Source organism: Dermacentor andersoni, chromosome 8 (assembly GCF_023375885.2).
Source record: "Dermacentor andersoni chromosome 8, qqDerAnde1_hic_scaffold, whole genome shotgun sequence".
In the NCBI taxonomy this organism is placed as follows: Eukaryota; Metazoa; Arthropoda; class Arachnida; order Ixodida; family Ixodidae; genus Dermacentor; species Dermacentor andersoni.
Window position 1 is genome coordinate 34,214,353 of NC_092821.1, and position 19,663 is coordinate 34,234,015.

General features: G+C 47.3%; 2 protein-coding genes across 2 annotated transcripts in view; one reads left to right on the forward strand and one right to left on the reverse strand.

Annotated features, from left to right (window-relative positions):
• Nucleotides 1-799, reverse strand: part of LOC140219786 (guanine nucleotide-binding protein G(o) subunit alpha-like) — a 29,428-nt gene extending 28,629 nt beyond the window's left edge. Inside the window, exon 1 of the mRNA XM_072289633.1 lies at nucleotides 361-799. The gene's annotated coding sequence lies outside the window, so the exon portion shown is untranslated. The remainder of the gene's footprint in view (nucleotides 1-360) is intronic.
• A 252-nt stretch (nucleotides 800-1,051) lies between these two features.
• The window catches only part of LOC140219787 (uncharacterized), a 103,774-nt gene continuing 85,162 nt past the window's right edge, over nucleotides 1,052-19,663 (forward strand). The window contains exon 1 of the mRNA XM_072289634.1: nucleotides 1,052-1,249. The gene's annotated coding sequence lies outside the window, so the exon portion shown is untranslated. The remainder of the gene's footprint in view (nucleotides 1,250-19,663) is intronic.

Below are 19,663 nucleotides of genomic sequence, written 5' to 3' on the forward strand. Positions count from 1 at the left end.
TTACAACACACAAGTGACAGCGGCACAGAAGACGGTCTAGTATTTAACTTCGTGCTATGGGCCGAATTCGCGGCCGAGCACATTTATCGGCTGCGGGTAGCGCACGTAAAACGAAACGCTGCGTAGTGTGCAAAGCAGCCTGGCACCCTAGCTTGGCGATACTCGCCGATAAGACACTACGCGCGAGGAATGCTCCGCCCAGCTATCCCTTCCGATAAGACTGCGCGGCTTCGTCAAATGAGGTTGCTGCGCACGTGACGACAAAGCGAGCAAGCTCATTTGCGACAACAAAGCGCGCGTGAACAGCACGCTGCGGCGGACATTTTTAAATAGACGGTGTGATGCTAATGGGTCGCTTACGCTCTTTTTTTTTTTCGTTGAGAGGGGTCGACACGGACGCGGTCACGATGCCTCGCCGGGCGCAGTCAGTCAACGTGGTCTCAGCGGCACCTCCATATGGCTCGTTCGGTCACGGCACAGAGCAAGGTCGATCACCAGAGCGTCGAGGCGGAAAAATGACAAATATACGGCGCTGACAACAAAAAACGTGCTCACGCAATGACTCACGCACGCACGCACAGGCTTGTTGACATTCCCAGAAACCCTTACGAGAGACGCCGACGAAGCTTCGACAAACCGCCGTGGCGCGTCGCCAGCATCGACATCGTTCAGCACTGAATGAAAAAAAAAATTATGTCAGCCGGCAGGTCACAAACTTACTTTGCTCGCAACTGTTATTACTTTCCACTAGAACGAACCAAATAGATATACCATAAGGAAATAAAATGAGTCTACAGAGCCACAAATAAAAGAATACTTCATGCGTTCTTTCAGTAAATACACTGTATACGTTTCACAATACTATCAAACAACACTCGTAAGACTACGCGGACGTTAATACGGAGATAATTCCGAAGCGTATCAATGCATTCATTGAACTAACCTATTTATTTACCTTTGAGTGCCGCGCTTCCGTAAACCAGATGGCGACACAGTCTGCCTTTCGTTGTCGCCTTCGGGTACTCTTCACCACAAAACTCGTTTCGGAGGATGTTGTCAGCGGTGTGTGTGCGTGGTTCTTTGTTTTCCAAAACACACTTCCAGTGCCGAAAAGAACAACCAGTCACAAGCTGCCCACCTAGAGTGTGCAAAGTTTCCTCATTGCGTTCGGGTCACGAGTGAAACCGAGAACGGCGCTTTCGAGAAACCAGACGGAGTAAGCCGCACGCATTACCCCAGCGCTGTGCAGGTAAGCCCAACCTACAATTCTCGGGCAGCCTTGTGTTTGCATTTAGGCGCTGTCAGATATAATAACTGCGCTCATTTTCGAGAACTTGAAGTCGGTCGAAGCTGAATTTGATTAGATTAGGTTGACAGCGGCAACGCGTACTTTCGTCGCATTAAAATATGCGGGCTAAAAGAATGCAAATGCCTCTGTCAGGCACGCTCGAATTTAATTCAGCAGACAAGAACAGATCTGAGAGTTTAACTGCAGGTGCTTGTGAGGTTATGAATGCTTCAACCACAACTAAATATTTACGCAAAAAAATTTTTTTGCACCAAACCAATTTTTACAGAAATTTATGTGACTGTTGGCGCGCATGGTTTTTGCAACGTTGTTATCATGTCAACTATACACGCATATTTTGGTTGCAGACGCGCGTAACAGTGACCCGAGGCTTCGTGCATAATAAACGTACAAATAATCATATTTAGGTGCGACGTATGTTTCTTAATGTAGCTCCAACTGAATAGTCATATCGTGATGCGTACGTACGCTCCTGATATACTATGGTTGGTAAACGCATAATATTGCATTTGCTTCCCGATTCGCACGCCCGCTTCTTGACAGCAAGTGAATATGTTTCTTTGTTAACATATTCATTAATTATCAAGCTTATCCGCTGCAGAAGGTGATATTTATGGCGATTAGCACGTAAATAATTACATTGAATGGCTTCTTCCACTGATCGTTGTTATATTTACTTATCGTCAATTGCAGTGAGGCAACCCCGCTTTCATACTAGGCGGTGCGAACGCATTGTACGATTTATCTCACCCCAATATGGGGCACGTTCTCGCGACGAAAGTGTGGACACCGCCCTCTGCATACGCACGGCGACCCGTTCCATTGTTTGCAAGTATCGCGCGGTATCGACATTTACCATGCCCGCAATCAATACAGTATAATGAGGAACTATAGGAGATTGATGACGCGTCTTCTGCTGTGCGGCGACAATGCGCCAACCTTTCGGTGTAAGATCGGCACGAAGGGCGTGAAATAATGGTTGCTCGATAATCGTAATGCTACATCTCTCTATATACTTTCATCATTCATCTCCGCTACCTTGAGTTTATTCGCGTGTAAAAACACATATTTGTTTTAATACCTTCAATCCTGACGGTATACAAGTGATATAGTCGTCGTCTGAGACGAGACACCGTGGTTTTAGGTTGTCGTTCGCTCTTTTTTTTTTCTTTCTTTCTTTTCGGAAAGGAGGAAGCCGATGTGAGAAACGATTCGATATGACAGCATTGCACCGAGCCTTTTTCGCAGATGCGGGTGGGTGTGAAGCACGATATGAATTAATTAAACGAATCACGTCTCGAGCTCTCCGACGGCGGTGAAAGAAGAAAAAGAAAAAGAAACAAAAATAGAAAGGGGCGCATAATTCTTCGCATATTTTTTTTTTTTTTGGGGGGGGGGGGGGGTGAGACGACGGATTTTCAAGCAGTTTCCCTTATACGACGAGTCAGGAGCGGTAAGATGCGCGTTTCGTATATGTGAGCCCCGTAAACGTACGTGTTCATTCCATTACTTTCCTTCTTCCTTTCGCCCGCAGGCTGCCGGCGGCCGCATTTCGACGAGCGCGAAATGCGAACACGCGTTCATGCGTCTAGATTGATAGGTGCACGTCAAAGGGGTCGCCCCATTCATGGTGGCCGAAACTCATGCGCGGCCCTCCAATACACTCTCATAGCCCCCGAGTCGCTTCGGGAGGTTAACGCTCGAAAAAAAAAAAATATCGAGTAAGAGAAATGAATCGGGAAAGTAATGACAGCTGGCCGCGTAAAGGTGAACTCGCTTGATCGAGAAATAATCGTTCGGCTGACCTGCGTGCGCGCATTATTTTCTTTTTTTTTTTCTTCTCTCTTTCCACGCCACAACGTTGCTCTTTGTCCACGGCCGAGACTTAATGCGAAACCTGCATTCGGGAACTTGGAGTAAGAGTCATTTTTTTTCCCGTCGGAACCGCTCGCAATCGCGATCGATAAGTCTTTGTCCGAAAATGCGAAAGGCAATTATAACCGTCCGGATCAGTGGACACGCACTGTGCATAAAATTATTGTGAAGCCTATCGTATAACTTGAAACTTAACTTGTGAGTACCTCAAATTAACTGCACGTGACTGGCGCGAATGCGAGACTGCAACATGTGACGTGAACCTTCGCATCTTGCCACGGATGGTAACGAAGCTTTTTTTTATTATTATTTTTTATTGAAATCATTAATAGGAGAGGTTGGCGCCTTTATGACGGCACTGGCTATACTCCTTGTCACTTAGCAAAGGAAGCAAATATGCACAAAAACGGAGAATAATGTCACAAAATACGACACTCAGTAGAACACTATATGTATAAAAACAACACAGTCCAACATTTAACGAATCGCAAAGTTTTGTGCGTGAGTTCAGTGCACATAGGCATATATAAAGTCAAATATTTCGAATGGCCGAAAACGCAGAACACAAGCACTTGCGCTGCAAAATACACAACGCAAGTAAATACAAATAGCGTAAAAACACGCGATCACCACATAAATCAATTTTGGACACATTTATACCGCCAATTTAGCTTATGATAAACTGAAATTTAATATTTCTCCGAAATGCTCGTGTATTCGAAAAAAACTTTTGAAAAAAAAAAAAAGAAAGGAAAAAGAAGAGCATCCCACGCGTAATGCGAAGACGTGGGTCATTCGCCACCTGCGGCAAGTTGTTTTTTCATCCACGTTCATTTGCCATTAATTTATCATTTTTTTTATTCAATTAGTAAGTATAAGTAATTTCCCCTATGTTTTCTTTGGTGTCCTTGTTTGTTGGCTTCTCGTTACATGATTAATAAAAAATCGGGCCCCTCGGTTAACCTTCTTTCTTCTTGTTCCCATATGATCATACGAGATTATTGGATATGTGCGGCGTACATGTGATATGACACGCCTATACTGGCCTCTCGTCGACAATACGGCAGACTGTAAGGGAAGAATTACTACGACGTGAGCGAGTCTCTCATATTGCCCCGGTGGCTTTCAGGACGGCTATGCATGAGAAACAGAACGCACGCGAACGCCGGCCGCTTCGGCCCCATGTGGCAGCCATGGCAATTAACGCAGCAGACGTCGTCGATGAATACCGAGGAACACCACGATCTGGGTACTCACATCGACCACCCTCCAATTACGGGCGCCGTTTTCGCTCGTCGCGTTTCTCTCGACGAACGTCGGCATGGATACCGTCCAGTGGCGTAGCAAAGGGGGGGGGGGGGGGCGTGGCACCCGGTTGCAAGGGGCCAGAGGGGGGGGGGGGGTGTCATATGCGTCTGAAGACACCCGGAAATTGTCGATATCCTCGCCTTCCTCGCCTCCCCCCGGTAGGAGGGGGGTTCACAGAAGACCTATGGGCCCCGGGTGCCAGACGACCTAGCTACGCCACTGCTATACCGTCCCCACCGAAGGAGCGACATACTATCCATTCAATGCCTTCTGAGAGGCCTGGCTATTCCGAGCTGTCGCACGAGTCTCGACCTCTTCCGGTGTGCTATACGGCTCGCACTTTTGCAGCTACACCTCCCTTGTTACGAGCCAGATCCCCTGCACACGTCTTCGCAGCTTTTCGACCGCCCGTTCTCTATACGCCACGGCCACCACGCACGCCTTGCCGGCCACCCCGTCACCTCCGCCAATCTGTTACGGGCTCTGGAGAGGGGTTTCAGGGGGTGTTTTAATGATCACCGAGGCACAAGGACCGTGGAAGTCGTAGGAGCAACAACGTCGCCCTCCTTTTTCTCCACTCTCGCTTCACGCGTTTCAATTGCAGTGGCTCTTTGTAACAACACACACACACACACACACACACACACACACACACACACACACACACACACACACACACACACACATATATATATATATATATATATATATATATATATATATATATATATGAGGTTTCTTGGCAAGGATAACAGAAATACCATATGCAGAAGGATCGAATCTCATAAGAAGCCAACAAACACTGACACCAAGGACAACATAGGGGAAATTACTTGTGCTTAATAAATGAAATAAGGAAACGATGAATTAATGGCAATTAAAGTGGATGAAAAAACAACATGCCGCAGGTCCACTTTCATCCATTAATTCATCGTTTCCTTATTTCATTTATTAAGCACAAGTAATTTCCCCTATGTTGTCCTTGGTGTCAGTGTTTGTTGGCTTCTTATGAGATGACTAATGGGGACGTAAGAATCGGGTGCTATTTCTAAAAAGAGAAACCCGGGGCGAAATCACGGTTTTGTTTCCCGGTTGTCCAAATTTAGGGATTTTCCCTGGTTAACCTTTAAAAAACAATTAACACGAACAACGGTTTTTCTTTTTACATAATTAGCCTTCTTTAAACAAGCGGAATGACACACGCGAACATGTAACATATGGCGAAGAGAGCTGCTGGCAAATTATGAGACCGACTCACCTCCCCAAATGCTCGTTGTCACGCATTATTGGTATATTGTAAAGAAACCACATTAACAAAAACAACAAACAGACACGCGGGTTTGTTGATTCCTTCTTTGCATTGTTCTCTGCGCTTTTTCTATAAGGCAGAAAAAAAAACCTACGAAAGCTGGTGCACGAGGGTGTGTTTCGCAGGAGATGTGATGCTTTTCCTTATAACTATATTGCAAACGCTCGTTGACTAACATATATGCACTGTGAGCATTTCTATGTCCATGCATCTTATAGACCTGTCGGACTTTTCGTCCTTGCCTGCTGCATGTCGTCCTGTTTTATTGGGACGCGTATACACTCTGTTGCAGCAAAAAACTACTGGGACACCAACTAGACGAATCAGTCACACTACTTTAAGCCTAAAGTATAGTTATAGGCAAGCATCACACCTCAACGTCACAGCTACCACTCGCAATGCACAGTAACATGTGCGCTGCGATAGTTTGCTTCCTAGCGCATAACCGCCGTTTACATTATGCGACGTGGTATTCATTTAACGCGGCTATTAAAAAAAAAAAAAAGGGCAAGTGAAGGCCGGCACGTGCTGAAGCTATACTGTTATATATATACCAGTTTTCGCTTTAGTGTTAAGCGAAAACGCGGCATATACCGTATTCATACATCTATAACAATCATACTAACACCTTCACCACCTGATTACGAAACGTAGGCAGCACTCATTAGCTACGTAACACCTTCATTAATTATTCTCCTTTACAGAAGGGCGAAAGTCGGGTATAGAAGTCGCATTCAGTAACCCCATTTTCATAAATTTTGTTCGGCATGGAAAACATTTATAATTAGAGGATTCCACCTGAAAACGAAGGGCCCAACACACACGTAACCCAGAAGTGACCAGATCTCCTATTATAATCCTGTCTAGGCGTGGTCAGTCAAGACTTGTCCGTGAATAATAATAAAAACCAGACTAAACTGTGTTACAGCGCGAACGCAAAATGTATTTTCGAAAATGTTGCTCGATTTTTCTGCAAAACATATATTACTGATGCTAGTAATATACGCATTTTCCTGGTCATGTCGCACTATTTTGCTAAGGCAATGGAGTACGTTATACACTGCATTGCGATGTGTACATGACACATATATATGACAAGTAGTTCAGCAGTGACATTTACACAAACAATTCCATGGCATAGCACCGGTATGTAATGATATTCAAGTCTAACGCAAACGGATGTGGTCGCGTCCTGTAAACGCGTACCTAAATGATTGCAGAGAAGGCGCTGGCGCCGTGCCCAAAGAACGCGGTCACATGTATGTGATTTGTACGGACAAATGGATCCAGGTAGGATCAGTTGAGGACATTTCTAGGACGACCTGAGGATGTTCAAATATCTCCAATTCCACGTCCGCTTGGCAACCTCGTAAGTCCTTGCGCTGCCTGGGATTAAGGGGGGATACGGAGCTAATCTGCTCTTTTCTTATCCCTTAACGTCACGCCTATCATTCGTCTTTCCATAGCTCGTTGCGTCGTCCTGAATTTAAGTAGAACCCTTTCGTAAGCCTCAGGATAAGAACAGATTGGGTGAGGGAACAAACGCGAGTTCACGATATCTTAGTTGAAATCAAGAAAAAGAAATGGGGCATGGGCAGGACATGCAATGAGGAGGGAAGATAACCGATGGTCATTAAGGGTTACGGACTGGATTCCAAGGGAAGGGAAGCGTAGCAGGGGGCGGCCGAAAGTGAGGTGGGCGGATGAGATTAAGAAGTTTGCAGGGACAACATGGCCACAATTAGTACATGACCGGGGTAGTTGGAGAAGTGTGGGAGAGGCCTTTGCCCTGCAGTGGGCGTAACCAGGCTGATGATGACGATGACGGAGCTAAAATCGCGATTTTAACCAGGAAAAAAAACTATTCTATTACATTATTTATATTGTATTTCTAGACGTATAAAGAAGCTCATCACCAAGTTTGGTTCTAATCTGCGCCGTAGAAAAGAAGAAAATGAATTCTCTTCTTAAGACGGCGATGCACACGCTCGCCGCAGACAGTGAACACTGTATCAACAATGATAGGAAGTTAGTTTTTGGCGCGTTTCTATCATGGGAGACCTTCCACCGAGAGTACTGCAGACCGCAAAGTTAAAAAAAGAAACTAAAAATGAAAGGCACAATTCTGGCTGCCGTCTCCTTTTTTGTCTGCTCCAGCAGACAAGGGCGGCTGCTCTACAAAGCTGAAACACAAAGCGCTTGAAGACTTGGAAGCAGTTGCCGCAGAGCAGGGTCCATCCTATGAAGCAGGGCGCTTTGATTAGTTGTTTTGGGTCTTAAAATAGAGTAGCGTGTCCTGAAATCTATGACGGTCAAATTTTTCTCCGTTTGCACTTTTCGGCTGAATAAAAAGCTTTACGAAAACTATCGTTTCCAAACTGTTTCGCCAACACCTGCTTTCAAAAAACAACCAAAACGCCTTCACAGTGGCACCTGCGTACGCATATTACGTAATGTCCACTGGCGCTGTCTCTGCTCACATAAATTATGTCAATGAAAAGGGAAGGACAAGTGGGAGAGACATATCCAGGAAGCAGATGGCGCGATGACGCACTATTGTCCCTGTGTATCATGGAGGAAGGAAACTGAAGAGAGGCCCTACCCCCTCCGCGCGCTAGGAGAAAAGTGTGGAGGAAATGACGTAGTAGGTTCCCCTCATTTTTCCTGCTTTTTTATTTCTTTGCCGTGGCAGCCACGCCTTTCGGTCCACAATGGCGGCTTTGTTTTGGTTCTCTGCGCTCACACGTGTTGCTCCGTAGGTTTCGTACTGTGGCAAAGGCGCTGTGCGGGCCAGGTTCGCGTTGGTCTCCGTGTTTTGTTGCGCTGCGTTAGCTGGACCGTGCTCTCCCGGATGTTGCTGTGGCCAGGTGGGACACGAGGAACTAAAGTTCGTGAAATGAACGCGCATGCAACGCTGTACGCAATGTACCGCGCCACGGCAATGGCAACGGACGAAGGAATATCCGTGGGAAATATTGCCCTCTTTGGCGGAATCATGCTAACATGCTAACGATTGTTTAGTATTGTGGCGGAGCGCGCGCGTCCGAGCACCATGTTTGCGCGCAGCGCGGCGTGGTTTCGCGAGAAATGTAAACAAGAGAGGAGAGCTGGCCCGATAGGCGGAGCAACGCTATGAGCAACGCCAACTTCCGGCTTCACTTTAGCTTCAGAAAGACTGACGTCATGGCCTCTCCTGAGTTTCCTTCCTCCGTGGTGCTGTATATGCTCCCGCAGGGAGCATATACAGAGACATTATATATGACGCATGCTCCGGCGAAACTTCAACTGAGGCTGACGCCGCCGGTCCTCGCCGCGCCGCACCACTCCCTCCTTGCCACGTCACGTGACAACGCCCTCTCAGCATAGCCGAAATCAAAATTATAACGCGGTCATTCGGACTGCATCAGCTGGCACGGAAAACGCGGCCATCTTATATGGTGCGTTTGAACCACATTCGCACGCATCCATACGCGTTACGTGCTTTGTAACGTCACTGGCTGTGAATTTGAACAAGAAGGTAAAAGAAGGTAAATTTTAGAATCTTTCATCTTCCACAATGTGCTTGTTTAAAAGTTGCGGGCTACTGACGACGCTCTTCGTCACCCCTTGCAAAATTCACAGTTGCAACGAACTCTACAGCATTTCCTAGATTGAAACCGCGTAGACGGGCAGAGCGACGATAGAGGTTTTATCCTAAAGCATACAAGCATAGCAACGTTAACGTATGACCATCGAAGTCAAGTTCTCAGACGATCACTTCAGTGATAATATCACCTTCGCGTGACGTAGTGCTCGACCAACCAATCAGCTCATCCGGAGCATTCAACTAGCCACTCAGCGCGCGCGTGATGGCCGAGGTGATAGTATCGCCGAAAGTGATCGTCCCAGAATACGTTCCTACTTTTAAGTGCAGTTCACATTGGCCGCGAGATTAGGCTATAGGTGGCAGTACCGTCGCCACCTTAGTGTGTATGGACCGTCCGCGGTACTTCTCTGTGGGTGATTTAGGCCAATTGTTTGGCAATTAAACGCACTGACTGCCGTGAAGGGATAATATACTGCCCTGCAATGCCACTTTATTGAACAATTAACGCGCAAAATATTCCTGCTATACGTGAACGAATCGCAAAGCGCTGTTTATGTTTCTGTGCATTCATGCATGGTACTTGGGCGCCCGTTCCTGCGGCGAATGTCGGCGCCGGCGACCTACCTCGCAACCGAGCGAACGGGCACAGCGAAAGATGAGAGCGAACGCGGAGCCCAGTGGGGGGATGAGACAAGCGGCGAGAGCGAAGAGAGCACGAGGAGGAAAGCGGAGGAAGAGGGTACGGCGAAAGCGTGACAATAAAAGCGTTGTGCTGCGCACGAGGGACTTTGCGGTGACGATGGCTACGCGATGGCGCCAGCAAGAGTAGCACGTGTCGTCTGTACGGAAACAAAGCGCTGCATGAGCGGAGGTCTGTCTGCGGCGGCTGCTGTGAATCGCGCCCACGCGTCACCGACGCGCTTCCTCTCGCGATCTCCCGATTAGCGAGACAGTCGCGCCACACTTCGCTCCGTTTGCAACGTGCCGCACGAGATAGATTGTCCGCGCCAGCCAATATATCGCGAAATGAAAACACGCGTAGAGTTGCGCTCAAATTTCGCATTAGGAATTATGGTGATTTTTTTTCTTTAATTATTACGCGCGCATGAAAATGATGCGAACAATCTTCAATTTTTTAAGAAGCAACCTTATTACGTTTTTGCCTTTATTCGTAAAAATAATGGCCGCCACAATCCGTCAAGCTGCAACACTAAAGAGCGCATTATATTGGCCGCCAGCAATTCAGTTTTACGACGTCCTGTGTCTTGCGACTTTAATATTATGCCTGACCCTCTTGTAATACTCTATTCGCGCTTCCCGTTTGTAGCAAATAATCAAAGTACCAAAGCGCAAGATAGTTCCGAGCCTAACTATAAACTCGGTTACAGCAAAGAAATGCCACCGTATACAGTGGAGCGTTTGCAAAGCCTTGGGCAGATTTCGTGCAGTGGCATAACATACCCCCAATACTTCCGAAGCGTGTGAGAACGCGACACTTACACAACTTCGCGTTCTTTGATGTATACCAGTTGCTCGGATTGACATACACATGCGAATTTCTGTCTTTTTCTTTTCATTCTGTAGATTCCCTTCTCATAAAATCCTGATTTCCTGTCACCAATTAATTGGCCTAGGTACTCCTGTACAGATTCTACAGCCTTAGTCTACCTTAATCTTACGCTACCATAGTCTTCCGCTTATTATGTTTTTAATTATTTATAAGGTCCACAATACCCTCGAGCTGCCCGTGATATTGGGGCATAAACATTAAGTATCGGAAAGAATCGAAGTGTTTCTCCGAAAGCGAATGATCGAAACACCTGCGGTAAGGTCACGTGAACGAAGTAGCAACGCGCCAAAGTAGGCCGTATCAGAAAACTTCAGGCATGAAAGGCGAACCTGGCAGCGTAATCGATATCGCGCCCAGAGGGGAGGGAGGGGGTGGGGGTGAATGGCGCCATTGTCACTTCGTCGATTTCCGCACACGGCCTATTATACGCAGCTGACTAATATAACGTTGTGCGCGGGACCCACGATGGCAGGTTTGACAGCAAGAAATAAAGAAAAGAAGGAAACTTGAGATAGAAAGGCCAGATGTTTATTGGATTGGTACCCCGTGTTCCGAAAAGCAGAACGAACCAAATGGAGCGAAAACGCGCTGTCGCGGCGACGAAGCTAAATAATACACGTCTACTGTGGAATCGACACTCCAGCGCAGGCGTGGGTCAAAGGCAATGCGGTGAAGTGCCCAGCCAGGATGGCGTAAAGCAATCGAGGTTCAGCTGCGGGAACACAGAAAACGTTTTATCGGCGACGAACCCGCCTGGACGACCGCGAATTAAACGCGCAGGAGAAAGAAAGACAGAAAAGAAAAGAGAGAAAGAAGGAGATATTTCGAACCTGACGTGCAAGTAACGCCGCTGTGGTAAATTCTCAACATTGCTTTCACGTGTAAAAACGTGAAGCTTATATACGCGGCTTCACGACTGCAGCGCCGTGAATCGGACGTTTTGCGTTGTCCTAAGAGTGGTGCATACTGCAGCGTCTCGTTTGGAATCGAGACGTCTTGAACGATTGTGGCTTTGAATGGCTCGATCGTTTCACGCGTTAGATTATGCTTATACAGTGTACACAACTAGAACATGAAAACGAGGTGCCCGGTTTGTTTGTTTGTTTGTTTCTTTGCTTGTTAGTCACATCACAAGAAGCAATCAGAGCCACGGAAAGCGCAACAAAAATTAACCGTGTTTTTTTTAATTGAAGTGTATAAATAATGAGTTATCGTTTCGTCTCCTTTCATTTTCCGTTTATTTCTTATTTTATTATCACACGTCACCGGGGCTCAGTGGCTATCGCCTTCTGATGCTGGGCACGAGATCTTCGGTTCGAATCCCGGCAGCGGCGGCCGCATTCCGATGGGGGTGGAATAAAATAAAAAAGAAGAAAGAAAGCTCACTTAAAGCGTTTGATTGCGCGTTAAAGAACCCCGCGTGATCAAAGTTAATCCGAAGACCTGCACTAAGCCGTTACTCACAGGCCGCTGTGCGGCTTAGTGACGGTAGTTATGCCAACAGCAGATGGTGATACGGTGATACCCTTCTTTTTTTTTTGCCTCTCTTTCAATCACTTCCGTAGAATATCGAGGCGGTGGCCTACGGGCAAATTGTGGAGGTTCGAGAACGCAACCGATCAAACCTCGTCCCCGAGAAGCACACTCACACAGCGTGTGTGCGTGAACCGAATGCTACGTAGGTAAGAGAAGGTGTACGTGAATTTTCTGGCCATACCGATGGGTCGATCGTTCGCCTATTTTGCCCCTGTCATCCTTTCGCCTCTCTCTTTCCTTCCCCGCAAATGTTGACTGATGTTTAGATGTCATCTATCTATCTATCTATCTATCTATCTATCTATCTATCTATCTATCTATCTATCTATCTATCTATCTATCTATCTATCTATCTATCTATCTATCTATCTATCTATCTATCTATCTATCTATCTATCTATCTATCTATCTATCTATCTATCTATCTATCTATCTATCTATCTATCTATCTATCTGTTTGTCTGTCTGTCTGTCTGTCTGTCTGTCTGTCTGTCTGTCTGTCTGTCTATCTATCTATCTATCTATCTATCTATCTATCTATCTATCTATCTATCTATCTATCTATCTATCTATCTATCTATCTATCTATCTATCTATCTATCTATCTATCTATCATTCTGTCTGTCTGTCTGCCTGCCTGCCTGTCTGTCTGTCTGTCGCTTGCACGATGACCTTTAAGAGAAAGTCCTTTGTGTAAGGCCACACCAAGGCGACAGTGGTGAAACAAGGTTTCCACGCTTCGCGGTATCCTCACATATACACTGAATTTCAGCCCATGGTTACGAAGCATACGAAGTTTACCTCTTGGGCTCTTCACCGAATCATGCCGCAGATGATATTCTCACTGAGACTTTTCGTAATCTGTTACTAAACTCGTTGCTACACAGCAAAATGGTATATGCTTCTCTATGTTGGCACACATGTTCTGCAATTCCGTCAGCTCGGTCATTTAGAACCGAGCCGGTATGAAAGAAGCCCAATCAGGCTGAATTTCGTGACCGCGAGTTCCCGCAACGGGTGTATAACTCGGGGGTCTTCACGATTATTTTACCGCCCTGCTTGGTTCGGAATAAATGAGAAGCATACGTGTTGTGTGCGGCGACGCGACACCAGAGAAGAACTGTAGACTTTGCGTATACGGAACGTGACATGCTGGCCCGTACTTTACATTCTGTGTACGAAACAGACAGCAATGCGTTCAGAGCATGTGTTAACTTGCTTCCGCTACGAAATGTCACGTCTGCACGAAATTCTAGAGCGCGAACGAAACAGGGGTTCAGCCGAAAGAAGCACGCACACCTCCCACTCACGGATCATTCAACGCGGGTTTATGTATGTATGTATGTATGTATGTATGTATGTATGTATGTATGTATGTATGTATGTATGTATGTATGTATGTATGTATGTATGTATGTATGTATGTATGTATGTATGTATGTATGTATGTATGTATGTATGTACAATGGCATCGCCAGAAATATATTTCGGGGAGGGGGCTTCTGCCGACCACTGTGTGTGTGTGCCGACACACACACAATATATATATACATATATATATATATATATATATATATATATATATATATATATATATATATATATATATACAGTCATATCATAAGCCAACAAACAATGACACCATGGACAACATAGGGGAAATTATTGTTCTTTCTAATCAAAGAAATGATAAATTAATGGAAATGAAAGTAGGCGAAAAGACTTGTCGCAGGTGGGTACGATCCCACGTCTTCGCAATACGCGTGCGATGCTCTAACCAATTGAGCTACCACTTTCTTGGGTATTTATGTTTTTACTACTAGAACTAACCCTGGGAGTGTTAGCCAGCGCCACCACTCACAAACTTTGGCGGCGCATGTGGAAGATCCTTTATGCCCCAGGCGTCACGAGTACGTAACTTGCGACGCCTCCGGACTCAGTGCCCGCCCCCTGAAACTTTCTGTTCCGTGGGAAAGGGTGGGGGGGTTTCGTCAGAAAATTTTCGGGGAGTTCGACTCCCCAACCACCTCCCCCCTGGCTACACCAATGTGTATGTATGTAAAGGCAGCCTGGGCGAGTTTGTGTTTCATGATCGACTAAGAACAACCCCAGAGAAAGAAATCGCGCAGAATCACAGAGGACGGGCGCACACACGTTCACGGGGCTGTCTGGCAGCAGATAGATTTATTGACACTATCTGTGGTCGATGAGCGCTTTTCTTTCGGAGTCTTGACTGCGCAGATACTTGTTGTCACCTACAGGTCGCGTAAATAATTCTTAGCATAGCCTCCCAGCGCTGTGTGGGCACGCCTTTCGGGGCATCTCCTCGAGCGAGCTGTCTCCACGCACGCTGTTCTCAGTCGATCGGGCAATATGAGAAGTAAGAACATGAGAAGAAAACAACAACCACAGCAACCTTGTAGTAGAGAAAGACATTGCTACGGGCTGACCGGTCATATACGTCTGGCCTTGCTAGTGCAAGTTCTCAGTGGAAAGAAAGAAGAAGAACAAAGAAAGAAACACTAAATCAGGAAATTAAAATGGAATAGTAAAAAAAAAAGAATGAGAGTGCAATGAAGTCCCGTCTATCGAAGGAAAGCTGAGAGAATGGGAGAGGAGGTTGTTGCTGGGACGACACCGCCGAGGCCCTTTCGCAACGGGAGACGCTGAGAACACAGCACGATGCACGGCTGAAAAAAAATAATATAATACAAAAAATCGTTAAAATCGAGTGAACTAATCATCCGGTATATCACCCGCACGGCAGGAAGTCGACACAAACAACGCGAGCGAAAGCTACCAAGATGGCCTCCGTTCGTGTTTGAGAGCTTATACCACTCTATACTTGCCGTGCCTGCAGGCGCAGGCACTTCTTGTGTATACATGCACGAACTATTTTTTGTTCGTCTCTTTTTTCTCTCGAAGCGATGATTGATTGGAAGTTCAGCAGGGTGTTGTCGACATGAATGGGTTGACGCTTCCATTAGCAAGCCGGCTACCTTGTCCTCGCTTCTCTCCCCCTTCCCCCCCTACTGATGTATATGGCAGCTTTTGCGAGTTTCATCCACTCGGCAGTGGCACCACGCTATAGAACTGTCGATTCAGTTTGTTTCAGCGGTGAGTCACCCTCTCTGTCGTGCTTTCCATCATCATCGTCGTCGTCATATTTTATATACACTGCGGAACGAAGGCCTCGCCTATCGATCTGTAATCGGCGACCAAGCTGAACCCCGTCATATACTCCTGCAAGTTTCCCGATTTCATCCCACCGCCTTATAACAGTTACATTTGCCGTCCTCGAGTGCGCTTCCCTCCTCTTGGAACGTAACCCTATAGAAGATCGCTTATCTGCTCTGCGCATCACGTATGTCACGCCCGGCTTCATCCTTCTTTTCTCATAACATAAACTCACATGTCAGCTGCCCCCGTTCGCAGCCTCTCTAATGCGCACCACTGCCTTTCTGTCTCTTAAAAAGCCCCTCACCAGACCCCACAGCAAATTTTGGTTACACGCTGGAAGTTGTTACGTGCCCTCTAGGGAGCGTTCTGCCGCAGAAATTTTTCTAATCGGCTCACTAATAGCCGATATAGAAATATTTTAGTGACGCGAACCCGTGATTTCAGAAGGTGAGCTCCACGGAATAGTAAAGCCCCTGCATCCACGCGCCACCGCCGCTTTCTTAAGTAGCGACAACCTTTGTTGTGCGCCGCCTTTTCTCTTCACACCAAATCCGGTTCCGGTATTTCCGGTTCCGGTATTTCCGGTTCCGGTATTTCCAGTTCCGGCGTTTCCGCTTCCTCGAGTTGCGCTACGGGAATTTCCGCTTTGACTGCTGTTAGACGATGGTGAGACGCCCGCGCGTGCTTAGCAGAGCTGTGGCAGTCACCATAAGAAGAATGCAAAGGGGACAAGCTGTTGTATTCCGCTGAAGTAGTAGTTCGCGGTCACTGTTTTCCAAATGCACGAAAAACGGCAGTGGTCTCCAAGCGCACAGGCACTACATTTCACTGTACGTTGTCGCTCGTGCCACAACCGGTCGCAGGTTAACGCGAAGCAGCGAACACGAGCAGATCGCTGGTTACAATGGGCGGTGGTTCTTGGATGGAATCGCATTCACAGTTTCAACCGCAGCTGGTGCAATTAAAGCCTCTCTAGCGACGCGAAAGTAACCAACACTAAAAAAACAAAACGTCACTTCCACTCGGAACAGGAAGCTGCAGCTACGTAAGTTCCGCTTGGCGCCGGAAGCTAAGGGGGTGAGTGGGAGAGGAGCGTGGAGGAGGAGGGCAAGTTGGCGGTACTTAACCTGCTCGACGGAAACGTGTATGGAGGGGTTTTAGTCCCGTCTAGCCTCCGCAAGCGAAACTCCTTCCCTGCGTTCTCCCATACCGGACCTCGAGGATCGCGTGACACATACGTCACGGCATGGAGGAAGGAAACTGAGGAGAGCCCCTAGCCCCTCTGCGCGCTAGGAGAAAAGTGTGGAGGAAATGACGTAGAAGGTTCTCCTTTGTTTTGCGGTTTTTTAGTTCTTTGCTGTAGCGGCCCCGCCTTTCGGGCCACAATGGCGGCTTTGTGCGCTCACACGTGTTGCTCCGTAGGTTTCGTACCGTGGCAAAGGCGCCGTGCGGGCAGGTTTGCGTTGGTCTCCGTGTTTTGTTGCGCTGCGTTATCTGGACCGGGCTCTACCGGATGTTGCTGTGGCCAGGTGGGAGAGGAGGAACTAAAGTTCGTGAAATGAACGCGCATGCAACGCTGTACGCAATGTACCACGCCACGGCAATGGCAACGGACGAAGGAATATCCGCGGGAAATTTCACTCTCTTTGGCGGAATCATGCTAACGTGCTAACGATTGTCGCGCGCGTCCGAGCACCACGGTTGCGCACAGCGCGGCGTGGTTTCGCGAGAAATGTAAACAAGAGAGGAGAGCTGGCCCGATAGGCGGAGCAACGCCATGAGCAACGCCAACTTCCGGCTTCACTTTAGCTGCACAAAGAGTGATGTCAGGGCTTCTCCTGAGTTTCTTCGTTGCCATGAGCAACGCCAACTTCCGGCTTCACTTTAGCTTCACAAAGAGTGACGTCAGGGCCTCTCCTGAGTTTCCTTCACGAAGGAAACTCAGGAGAGGCCCTGACGTCACTCTTTGTGAAGCTAAAGTGAAGCCGGAAGTGGGATCACTTGAGCTGCAAACTTAACACAGTTTATTTTTCTTTAAATGCGGGTTAAATGCTTTATCACACTGTTTCTCATTCAAACTGCCGGGCATGACCCCCAAATGGGCCACGAGCTTTGTTTTTCTGATAAGTCATTGAGGGTCGAGCTATGTGTACATTCGGCTTGCTGGAACACAGATGAATTTTCATTCTCGGCGCCCGTACTCTTTCAGCGCCGTTTTCTTTAACAGTATATATATATATATATATATATATATATATATATATATATATGTGTGTGTGTGTGTGTGTGTGTGTGTGTGTGTGAACGAGAAGAAGAAACTGAGCGACTCGATTTTCGTCATTCAAGGCCATGCATATAATGCAAACAGGCAATGCAGCTAAGGAAAGCATAGGGATTATTAGCTGTGGTCGAAATTGAAATGTGGAAGATATAATGAAGAGAGCAGAAATGAAAGTGGCCGAAAAGATAACTTGTCGCCGGAGGAGACCGAACCCACAATCACGTTACGCATGCGATTCTCTGCCAATTGTGCTATACAGCGACGACCAGATATCGATCCGTCCCCTAACTTAGGTATTTATGTGTACGCAAGGGGATGGACAGTAGGACCACACCGACTTTAGTCGGTTGGTTGTGTCTCGCCCACGTGATACAGGCTACGTGACGTGCAATCCAATCGCCTCTTCGAGCTATTCTGTAGCGTTGACACGAGAAAGGTAGATGGTCAGAGCATCGCGCTGTTACGCCGGGAGGCCGAGGTTTGATCCCACCATCGGACACGTAATTACTTTGACCTTCGCGCCTCTTAAACAGTAGCACCCAGCAGACTGTACGGTCAGCAAAGTCCGGCTGCCTACGCGCGTGAAATGCTGTTTTTGAGCCATCGGTGCATGTGGCGTGACGGCCCCGAAGTATTCGCCTCAGAAAATGTTTACGCCGTGTTGTACAGCACAAGGTGATTTTGCACGGACCCGCCACGGTGGCTTAGCGGCTGTGGCATTGTGTCCGCATTAATGACGAGACCGCGGATTCGCGCCCCAGCCGGAATGGCCGCATTTCGATTGGGGCTATATGCAAAAAGAAAGAAAAAAAGAAGCGCTCGTGTAGTTCAATGTATAGGTGCACGTTCAAGAACCCCGCGTGGTCAAAATTAATCTGGATTTCCCTCCGCTACGGCCATGCCTCGTGCTCAGATCGCAGTGCTGGCACGTACGTAAAGCACCTCAATTTATTTTTACAGCGCAACTCTAAGGCGACGAGCGACGAGCGTCGGCGCCCTCGTAACCAAGCGAGCGAGCACAGTGAAGGATGAAAGAGCGAACGTGGAGCGTAGTGGGGTATGAAAGACGGCGATAGAGAAGAAGCGCTAGGAGGAAAGCGGAGGAGGAGGGTGCAGCGGGACCATGAAGCGGAAACCAAAGGAGGAGGGTATGACTGAAGCGTGAGAAGAAAAGCGTTGTGCTATAGTGAATCTAGTACACTATAGTAGTGCCGCGCGATACGGCGTCTGCGGCGATGGCTACGAGATGGCGCAAAAGTAGCGCGCGTCGTCTGTTCACCGATGACGTCACCGATACCATATTGGAAGCGCTGGATGAGCGGAGGTCTGTCTGCGGCGGCTGCTATGAATCACGTACGTGCCACGCGTCATCCACGCACTGGTTCTCGCGATGTCCAGATTAGCGAAGCAGTCGCGCCACACTTCGCTTCGTTTGCAACGTGCCGCACGAAACAGATTGTCCGTGCCAGCCAATGTTTCGCGAAATGAAAACACGTATAGAGCTTCGCTCAACTTTCGCGTTAGGGAGCATCCCAGTCGTCGGTGAATTTTTTTAAACAGTTCTGCATTTCTTTGTTCCGCAAACGCCGTAACGTGTCCTATCGGTTTACAATGCCAGAAGAAAAAAAATGCTCTTTACTTTTGCAAATAACGGTAACGGGCCATATATAAATATAAATATGTGTAATTTCTCGCGTAAGTTGCAACAA